Source organism: Lycium barbarum, chromosome 11, assembly GCF_019175385.1.
Source record: "Lycium barbarum isolate Lr01 chromosome 11, ASM1917538v2, whole genome shotgun sequence".
NCBI classification, from domain to species: Eukaryota; Viridiplantae; Streptophyta; class Magnoliopsida; order Solanales; family Solanaceae; genus Lycium; species Lycium barbarum.
Genome location: NC_083347.1, coordinates 5,387,204 through 5,398,291, shown reverse-complemented (window position 1 = coordinate 5,398,291; position 11,088 = coordinate 5,387,204).

The window sequence follows — 11,088 nt, the reverse complement described above, 5'->3', positions numbered from 1 at the left end:
GCCTACGCCCAAGATACGCCTTCATCCTAGTAACAGTTTTGCTATATACTTTCAGGACGGCTCTAATACAATCTTTAATAGGGAACCTAAAAAAGTTAAAATATCAGCATATAACAACGAGAAACATTGTATTAACACCAAAAATAAAATAAACTTAGGTGAAGGGGATACCTTGGGGTTTCTCTAATATCGCCAACTAATACACGCGCAATCAAATTAGTATCTAGATTGCAATGATCATCTGGGAGGTCACCCATATCACAAGTGTGCTTTGTCTAGAACTCTGAAATAGTCCACATCTTTTCAACAGTTTCCTTGCCACGGAATATCCATTCGCAGCCTTGATATTTTCGCTTGCAGACCAATCGCCAAAGTTTTCGTGTGGAATCGTCAACTTTAAACTCCCTCATCCCCTGTGTTACACTCCATAATAATCCGTGCTACTTGTATTAAAACAAGAAAGAATGAGTTAAGAAGGTTCAAGGAAAGTTAATCGAGTTAGTAAGAATATCGTTATATATATATGGTTTCCTTAAGTATCCCAAGGTGACACGGTTACCTAAAGGATTTGAAATCGCGCTATGAGTATGTATATAAGGTAATGCGAGTGACCTTTTAAAGTATTTGAGATTATTAGTAATGATATAGAGGATGAACAAAAGATATGAATATACTTTTGCGATTGGTGTTTCGTCAAAGCTTTGTGAGTTCTCTAGTTATGTTTAAGGTTATTGTGATTCTCTGGACCCTTCGAGATGTGTATATGGATTTTTATTGATGTATATAAGTGTGTATATGTATGCATAAGAGGTTACATGAGGTTGGAAGAGGATTAGAAGTTAAACGAAATGAATCGGAACAACTTCAGTAAATTTCGGACCCGATTTTAGTCTATATTGTAGGAGGCATATCTCATTGTATATGAGGAGTTTTAAGGTGTTTCAAAAGCCTAAAATGAAGTTCATCGAGTCTAGTTTGTAATGCAACAAACCGCTCGTCAAAATGATATCGGGATAAGGAGATATGGACGATTCAAGTTGGATTATTAAGTGGGGATTAAGACTTAATATTCACAAATTTTGCACTAGTGGCCGTGTGGGGTCCACTAGCACATAACAAATCAGATTTTGTTTGTCCATGCTTAGTTGGGGGAACGTGTATGACTATATTGGGCAGCAAAATTGTCTCCTTGTTGACCAAAAGTTGCATGCCAACTCATTTTCCAATTCCACAAATTGACAAGAGAGAGAAGCTCTCATCTTCACCAACTAGAGAAAGAGAGCCACGGCCATGACAGCTCCACCACCAAAAATGGCCAGCTCTTCCATTTCCTTCTCACCATTAAACCCCTAAAGTGTTCTACACATTCACCATTAAGTTTCAAGTGAAGGAGAAACCATAAACATGCCTTTGAAGCTCACGGCCAGAACTTGATTCTCCAAGTTGATCAAAAAAAAAAATCAGTTTCTCCATCAAATCAACTCCTCATCAAGTGCATAAGAACGTGTAGTAGTTGTTGGAAAGAAACAAGGAGGTGTAGCCTTTCAATAGGGTTGAAGATTCGGCCAAGGTGGAAGAACAAGTTGTAAGGTAAGAATGATCATTGTTCTTGTGTTGTATGATGATTTGAATGTATAATTCATGCATGTTGTTGTTGGATTGTTGTTGTGGTTGAAGTAGGGGGCTGAGCCGTGAGCTTGGTGAAGCCATGGTTGGTTTCATTTTGCATGTATTGTTGATGAATTGAATGTGTATCAACATATGGAAATGAACAAAGATTGTAGAAGTTGGTTTATGATGTTGCAAGTTGGTATTGGACTGTTTTAGGGGGATTTAGGGACTGTTTTGTGTCACATTTTGATTGTTGTTGTTATGGACATTGTGGTGTATTGTATGCATGTTGAAAATGTGAATTGAGGTGTTAAAGAAATGAATTATGTTGAAGTATACAAGCAGTCCAAACCGTGGACTGTTTTAGTGTTAAAAGTGAATTTGTGTATGTTGAGTGTTGATTATTGTTATGAACGATTAGTGGAAGTGAAGCTTAATGATTCAAGTTGAAATTGAGATGGTTTGTGGGCTGTTGTAAGAATGAAAATGATGGTAAAACAGTTCCAAGAATCGTAAAGGTAACATTGTTAAATGTGTTGTTGTCGTTGTAAGGTTATAGTGTCAACAATGTAGCTATTTGCGTACGAATTTGGTGATATATTTATCGTGTGACTGCTGGTCATATTTTACTGAAATTATATGAAACGAAGACATGAAATAATGTGTAAGAATCATATGTGGTTTGCTTGGTATGTTCGTAAACGTTTGCAAGAATTCCGGGCACCTTTATGTTGTTGGCTAGGGACTGTTTTGGGTGTGTTGTTGATTAGGGACTGTTTTGGACGTGTTGTGGTTAGGAACTGTTTTGGACATGTTGTCTTCTTTAAATTGGAAAGACTAATGATAGTTAAGAATATATATTGTATTTACGTTGTTTGGGTTGTTGTAAAGTTGTTACACGAAAACGTTAAGGCTACGGATTATTAGGAGTAACTTGAGAATGTAGTAGCCGTATGTGAATCGTTATGGAATGTTGTGAATGTGGGCTATTTGGAATGTTATGTGGGCTGTCCGGATTGGTATTGAACATATGATTATTGATGTTGGATTGGTTGTATGTAGTTGGTTTGAATGCGAACGAAACGTCGTCTAAATGTTTGAAAGAGATTGTTAACGCTAAAATACATATTGAATTCCCTCGTAGACTAATTGTAGCTCTTGATATCTTGATATAGGATAAGTACTATTGGGCAGCAAGTACAAGTTATAATACGACTAAACGCTAAAGGTATGTAAAGCGCAACCCTTCTTTCTTTTGGCATGCCTTAGTTTTCAATAGGCTACATTACGAGCCTCGAGGAAATTCTAAATTCGAAATCCGAGTACGTTATGATCCTTATATATATTTCTTGGCATTCTTATGTATGTTGTGATGAAGTATAAACCATTATGTCTTCGAAAGCATTGATTTCCAAACTTTGTACAAAAAGTTGTTTTAAAGAATTCCGTAACTACGAAATGCCATATATTTTGCATAAAGGCTCGGATTGCTCCAATATTTTTATAGGAGTTTGCATGATGTATAATGAGTACGTTTTCCATAGGCGGGCCCGACTCGGGTCAATACCCATCCGTGGGTCCCGTGACTTTCCTTTATGTAATTCAGACGACTTTTAAAAGAATTTGGTATGATTATCATTTCAAATTTCAAGTATGGTCATTTACTTATATTTGAGTCTATGATAATGATTTTATGCATATGGTTACTCATGACTCTGCTCGTGCGTTCTGTTATATCTTTCGCCGGTTCCCGGGCCGGTTCTGTTGTCGTGCGCACTTTGATATACTCCGGAGTTATGCTGTGTTTATGGTTCACCGAGCTACTCGCCAATGAGGGTCGGGTTCCACTTATATTTGGTGTTATGCTGTGTATGGTGGTTTGCTGTGTATGTGACGGAGGTACGGAGATTTGAAACTTTCTGGTGTTATGCTGTGTTATGGCGCCATCGACGGGCGGGCGACCATATTCTTCTGTACCCTACGCATGACTTATGTTTTAAAGTAAACATTTTGATATGTTAAATTTATACTTATGTTCTGTACTACTATTTCGTTTATGCCTCAGATTTGTTTCTGTATTTTCTGCTTTGCATACTCAGTACATATTTCGTACTGACCCCCTTTCTTCGGGGGGGCTGCGTTTCATGCCCGCAGGTACAGACACACAGTTTGGTGATCCACCAGTTTAGGACACCTCTTTTGCTATTTGGAGTGCTCTTCTCATTCCAGAGCCTACATTTTGGTATATATGTTCGTTCGTCACATATGTATACATTTGTTCAGGGGTACGGCGGGGCCCTGTCCCGCCATATGTTTCGGTTGGTCTGTTTAGAGATCTGTAGACGTATTTGTGGGTGTGTGTGCCTACTTCTGTTCAGATGTGTTTGTATGATCCTATTCGCCATGGCAGCCTTGTCGGCGTGCACTTTGTATATATTTTGGGCCGTTGCGCCATCCGATAGCCTTGTCGGCTTTTGATACATTTGATAGTCTTACCGGCTTTTTGATATATATATATGTCCGCACATGGTTGCGTTGAAATGTGTTTGATACAGTTTGATATAATTAAAGGCAGCGTGTGATATTTGTGCCGTATGCGCTATTTTGTGTGTGATTCGATTTGGATAAGTGTGTTACGATTTGATATGTTTGTCTGTCTGGGTGTCCAAGTAGGGCACCAGTCGCGGCCCACGGGGTTGGGTCGTGACAGAAGTGGTATCATAGCGGTTTGTCCTCGGAATGTCAACAGACCGTGTCTAGTAGAGTCTTGTTTATCGGTGTGTTGTGCACCACATCTATAAACAGGAAACTACAGGACATTTTGGATGTTACCTTTCTTTCATATCTAAGATCGTGCGATAGAGCCCAGTCATAGGAAATGAAATTCCTTATACTAACCCTTGATTTCAGCAGTAGAACGACATTGACCGAAGAATATGATTGATGATATTGGAAGTTCCAAAGTATGCAGGTAAGCAAAGGTACGAAAGGTATATGTCGAGTAAGGTATGGAAGTACGATTGAAATGTAAAGTTAAAGATTGAAAGGGAAGGTAAATAGCAAAGTGTAACAGGTGCAGTTTGGATTAGACATACGAGGTAAGTCCATCATTTTCATACTGTTGTTAATATTGGGAGCCCTGTGTGGCTATGATATGATATGATGTGTATATATATATATATATGTTGGCCCTGTGAGGCATTGTTGGTATTTCCTGCGTGCAGGTTCTGGGATAGTAAGGAAATACAGAGGGAACTCAGCTAAAATTTTCCACAAGTATAAAAGGAATGAGATATTAGTTCGTAATATGTATTGAAAGGTCGTGTCAACGGTAATGATAAGAGTTGACTAAGTGGTGAGTGTATTTGACTGCGAGAAATAAGTTAATCGTTGAATTGATGGTAATAGTAATTACGAGATTGATATCAATATAGTAAAAAGGAAATGCTAGGGCAATTTGGAAGGGTTTGTGATAATAAGAGATGATTTAGAAAAGGCTGGCAAATCTTATTAGGGTGTTATATGAGGTACCGACTAAATTGATAAGTAGGGATAAATTATGACGAGTTTATAGTTGAAAGAAGTAATAGTATGATTAAGACAAAAGTACAAAAGAAAAAGAATTGTGACGGTTGCGAATATATTGATAAGACAACTTGTGAGGGATTGAAGGATAAGATTGACTAGGAAGGGTGAAAGGTTAAGTATGCTTATACAACACTAATGTAACATTCGAGGACGAATGTTCCTAAGGGGGGAAGAATGTTACACTCCATAATAATGCGTGCTACTTGTATTAAAACAAGAAAGAATGAGTTAAGAAGGTTCAAGGAAAGTTAATCGAGTTAGTAAGAATATCGTTATATATATATGGTTTCCTTAAGTATCCCAAGGTGACACGGTTACCTAAAGGATTTGAAATCGCGCTATGAGTATGTATATAAGGTAATGTGAGTGACCTTTTAAAGTATTTGAGATTATTAGTAATGAGCATTTTCTTTTAAAAGATCCACTGGCTCTTTCCACAAACTTCGCCGAATATGATCATCATCCCTAGTAAAGACAAAGACATCTGGGCGATCTTGAAGATGATCAAGATAGGGGATCTCATCGGAATGCCACTAAATCGGGGTCGACTCTTGCTGTTAAAATTGGCTTTGCGGCTGAACTGGAGTCGACTCTTGCTGTTCAAATGGTTGCTGTGAATTCAGTTCCTCCTGGTGTGCCGGACTGTTCATCATGTCTTGCAACAATTCTACTTGATGTTGAGGATTAGTTCCAACCTCAATCTCATCGTCACTTTGCTCATCGTCACTTTCCTCCGCATTAGGTATTTCCTCACTATCGCTGGATGATGTCACTATATAATTCGGATAATCCAGACCATCCATAGCAGGCCTTTGCGTATAATTTGGTGCAACCACCACATTTTCCCTACATAAGAAATTAGGGTATTTTAACTACTACACATCAAATAACACTATTGATGTTAAAAAAAATAGACGTACCGATAGTAATCAACTGCACCGAAACTTGAGGAAGGACCATCGCTTTGAGTTGTTGGATAAGCTGAGGATGTTCTAACCTGATTCATCCATCCCGGTTGAGGAGACCGTACGATATGATCCATATCAGGTGTATAACCCCTAAATAATATAATCGACATCATTAGTAGCATTCAAGTGCCACTACACATAATAATAATAATAATATTGTAAAAAATGAATATTTACCACTGGCCGACAAATTGCTGACATAAACTATCCAGAGGCATTTGGCTAGTCAAAATGCTTTCATAGGTACTTCTGTCAGGGTAATTGTGTTGATAAGTAGGTTCCGCTTGAGTGACTTCGGCCTGAATTATAGACGGGGTTTCCTGACGAGGTCTATTTCGAGCTTCCCGAGGAGCCCGAGCCATGAATTCAAGTCGATTAATGAGGACCTTCTCTATATACATTTCAAGGACGTTTAAAGTTATGCATTGCCTATAATCATAAGGCGCCTTCAAATAATCAGTCAAAGAATCATCGTCTTGAATGTACCACTGTCCATAACTGGTTACAGCTTGTTTGGATGTCTTACAAGGAAGTGAAACTTGAAAAAACTTGCATTTAAGTACTAGCCCCTTTTGCATGAATAGCCTCCTTCTCCAAATAGCCTCCCAAGCTATCTTTCATATCTTGAATGTGACGTTCTTGAAGACTTACATCCAAGCTATCTCCCATATTTTGAAGGCCATCCTATGTGGGCCTCCCGTGATCTTCAAAGACTCCATCTTCATGAAGCTCGATGGAGTTGGTCTTGTATCATTCTCCCCTTCTTGAAAAGGATTCGTCATTGAATCTAAACCTTGCAAAACCATAAATGAGACAAATAAAAACCAAGTCCTCAATTGGTAAGAGGCGCTTCCCTCTTTGGAAGACAAAGGGCCAGTGGTCGCGGGTTCGAACCTCCGTCGAGGGAAATTTCCTAATTTCCCGATGAGGCATGTTGCGGCACGGTGTATGGTTACACTGAGAATTTGCAGGCACCCTGACATAGACAATACCTTTGCGGAGGGAAGATCCTCACAGAAACTCATTTGACCACGTGAATTAATGGTCTTGTCCGCCGTTCCTCCTTTCAACCGCTTCCTTTTCAATGCCGCCCAAATCTCACTTGGGGTTTCTATAGGTGAGGGAATATGTTGAATTTGTGGAATCTCATAAGAGGGACTTTTCTTCTTCCCTTTTGACTTTTTCTTTTGGGAAGTGGTTTTGCTCCTATAACCCTTGTCATGTGGTTCGGGATAATGGCCTCTCAAGCTCTCTTTCATTGCATCCCAAGTAGTGATTGGATCTCCCCTCTTGTACGCCCAATAGTGTGAAAGCTTCTTCTCAAAAGTCCCAATAGCCAATTTCATCTTCCTTTCTTGGGAATAAAGGTAACTAGCAAAGATATCTTCCATCATGAACTCCCATTTCACGTACTCTTGTCCACTAGCTTCCATAATCAAAATAGGCCATCTCACATTGGGCTCTTGCACTTTTATACTTGGAGTCGTTCTACGAAGTACGTATGGAAATAGAGGTTTCCTCCTTTCATCCACGACATACTTATGCCACTCTTGCTCATATGGGATCTCATGCCGTTGGAACCAAAGGCCACCTAAACATACGTGACAAGTATCCATTGGAAGCACATCACACTAAACCTCCTCTTGGTACTCACCAAGTGAAATGAATACCATCACTCTTTTATCAACCCAATACCCTCCCTCGTCATAGTAAGGATTTCGCCTAATCACACAAGGTAGCCTTAACTCTTCAACCACACTAGGGGGTGATGAAATTGGTGTAACAATCATCATCAAGCACAAGGATTCCCTATCTACCACAAAGGTTTACCTTGGTCTCCATGAATCGCCTCTTTGGAACCACCTTCTTTTGCATATGACGACTTCAACTAGTACTCACATTCCCATGCATGCCACTTTGCTTCGGATAGGAAGTACTACAAGAAGAAGCATATGCATTCCCACTAGAAGCCCTTCCATAATCAACATTAGCACTTCCACTACCTCCATAGACATACCCTCCACGAGTCCTATTTGTATAAGGATTTTCCCCATAAGACACATGCGAAGGAGAGTCATATCTCGAGTCGTCTTCATCATCATGATGTATAGCACAAGACCCTTCACCTTCATTATCTTCATCATACGAAGCATAACAAGGTTCTTCTTCATCCCCATCTTCCTCATGAGTTACATGAGTACCACCCTATTCATAGTCGCCCTCAAAATAGGAACTCTCGCCCCCAAATTGTTCTTGATCATAATTTCCTCTATAGCCCTCATATCCCCCATCGTCACACCCTTGATAGCTCCCATAGTCCTCCCCTTCATAACTACAACCATCATCGTCATAACAATTATAATCGTCACCACATGAATCAGAATCCATGGAGAAGTACCTGCAAAGAACACTTAGCAAACACGTTAGTAGTAAAGAAACCTCACCACACTCGTGTTTACACTCATTCGTGCTCGGCTAGCACCACTCAAATGAACTCACACACTCTTGCCTTTTACCACTCAAATGGATTGGCCGATATTAATTCTCGATTGGATTCGGTTGCTTGCAAGGTGCATAATTTCTACTCGAGATCGGAATGAATTCTTGTTAGACTCGAAGAAAGAGGATGACTCAATTAAAACAAACGCACTTGAGCCAAGAAATTAACAACGAGGTAAAAATGAAGAAAAGCTTGAAAGAATTGGTACGAATGAAAATAGGACTCAAGAACTAGTTAGCAACTAATAAGATCGATTACTAGTTGTTAACTAGTTGTAAGAATCAAAGAAGGGAAGTTAAGAAGGAATCAAACCGTTTTCGAGCACTTAGACAATCTTCTGCAGGTCGTGCGTTAGCTATGCGTCGCACACCCGTCGCACAAAACACCCCTCTCTGAATCTGACACTTAGAAAATTTTCAGAGTTTTCAGAGTCATGCGATGGCCATGCGTCGCACAAAGATCGCACAAAACACCCCTCTCTGAATCTGTGCAACACGCGCTCTGCAGAGAATCAGAAAATTCAAAAAAAATTGCCTCGTGCGATGGTCGTGCGTCGCACGCCCGACCTTTTTTTTTAAATCCGATTTTTTTTTTGAAATCCGGATTTTTTTTCTTTGGGCCCACACAAACACCTTTTCACCCCTTTTTACTAGAAGACTTTGGATCAAATACCCTCTTTGGTCTTCTTCTGCAATATGAAGATATGAATGTTCTTATGAACACCAAGAACACCCAAATGCAATCTAGGACCAAATCAACTCCTTTTTCCTCCAATTTTCAGATCCAAGCTCCCTTTGATATGGAGAACAAAGCCCACTAATCAATTAACCCAATTTAAACTCAATCACCAAATTCACTTTTTGAATTTTCAAAGCTTCAAAGCTCAACAATGGTGATTGAAAAACCCTAACTCCAATTAGCTTGAAATGGAAGATTTAGACTCTAGACATACTAAGAAACACTAATCTAACACTAGATTCAACAAAAATCAACAAGAAATTGCGTTTTTTTTAATTACAATTTTTTTTTTGTTGAATCAAAACCCAAGACTAGATTTGATGGAACAAACCTAAGCTAAGCTCTGATACCAATTCATACAATAACGGATACGCAGAAACGAGAAATTAAGAAGATAAAAAGAAAAGATAGATAATTTGACACAACTTAAGATTCAATTTAGCAACCAAAGTTATATAAAACTAAGACCTCTAAATTATCATCAAAAGAAACACAAAATTCTTAAGTTGACCTCAAGGGAATCGAATCCCAAGCAACCAACTTCTCAACAACACAAGAATCAACAAGAGCCTACAAAGGCCTCTCACAAGTGTCTCTCTCTAGAGATAACCCTAAACACTCAAAATATTCATAATTCATCAAAAGCTCCCTATTGAAATGTTTAGTCTACTATTTATACTAATGAAACAAAGAAGACACTACATTATTACAATTATATCCTTAATGAAGTAAGGGCCTTGTTTGGATGTCTTCCATGGAAGTGAAACTTGAAAAAGCTTGCATTTAAGTACTAGCCCCTTTTGCATGAATAGCCTCCTTCTCCAAATAGCCTCCCAATGTAATAACTCATTTTTTTTTTTTTAAATAAGGGTTTGTTTGGTAATTTTTGCTTTTAGGAATTAAAAAGAAAATAGAAAAGAAAGAATTTAGTGGGCCAAGCCCAAAAAGGAAAAGGAAAATAAAAATAAAAAGGAAGGGCTGAAGCCCAAATTTGAAAGAAAAGAGAAGAATGATTTAAAAATAAAAAGGAAGCCTATGTAACAGAAGCAGCAGAAAAATACGCAGAGAAAGAAAAGAAAAGGGAGGGAGAAAAAGAGAGGAAAAGAAAAGAGAAAAATAGGGATTTTCAACCCTAATCATCAAGGTAATGCTTATAATCTTTTATTTAAGTTTATTAAGTAATTATGGGTGAATTTTTGTGGAGAAAACATGAGGATGTTTTGAGGAATTGAGAAAGTTTAGCCTAGAGCTCTTCAACCTAAATCATTAATTTGAAGGGGCAAATAGTGTCGGATTTTAGACCTCTATATATCGTTGGAGTCCTCTCGTTAAGGCCATCCCGAAAACATATGTCTTGTCGGGTTTTGAACACATTGACCAGAGGGCGTTTTCGTCCTTTAAAATTTGACTTTAACCGTTTAAGCCTCTAAAAATATAGAAGTGGTTTACCCTAAGGGTTTTGACCATTTTAAATCTGTTTTTGTATAGTTTGAGGCAATCCGGAGACTCGAGAACGCAGTTTTGATTTATTGGGAAGTGTGCTTGAATTGTGAATTTGAGGTAAGTGAGACTTAGCTTTGGGTACTTGCTTTTCAAAACCCGTTTTAAAAATATGTTTTGTCTGCCTAGTCCATGTGTTGGGACGAGCGTGTGCTTAGCATAATCGGTGGTCCTTAAGGCCAG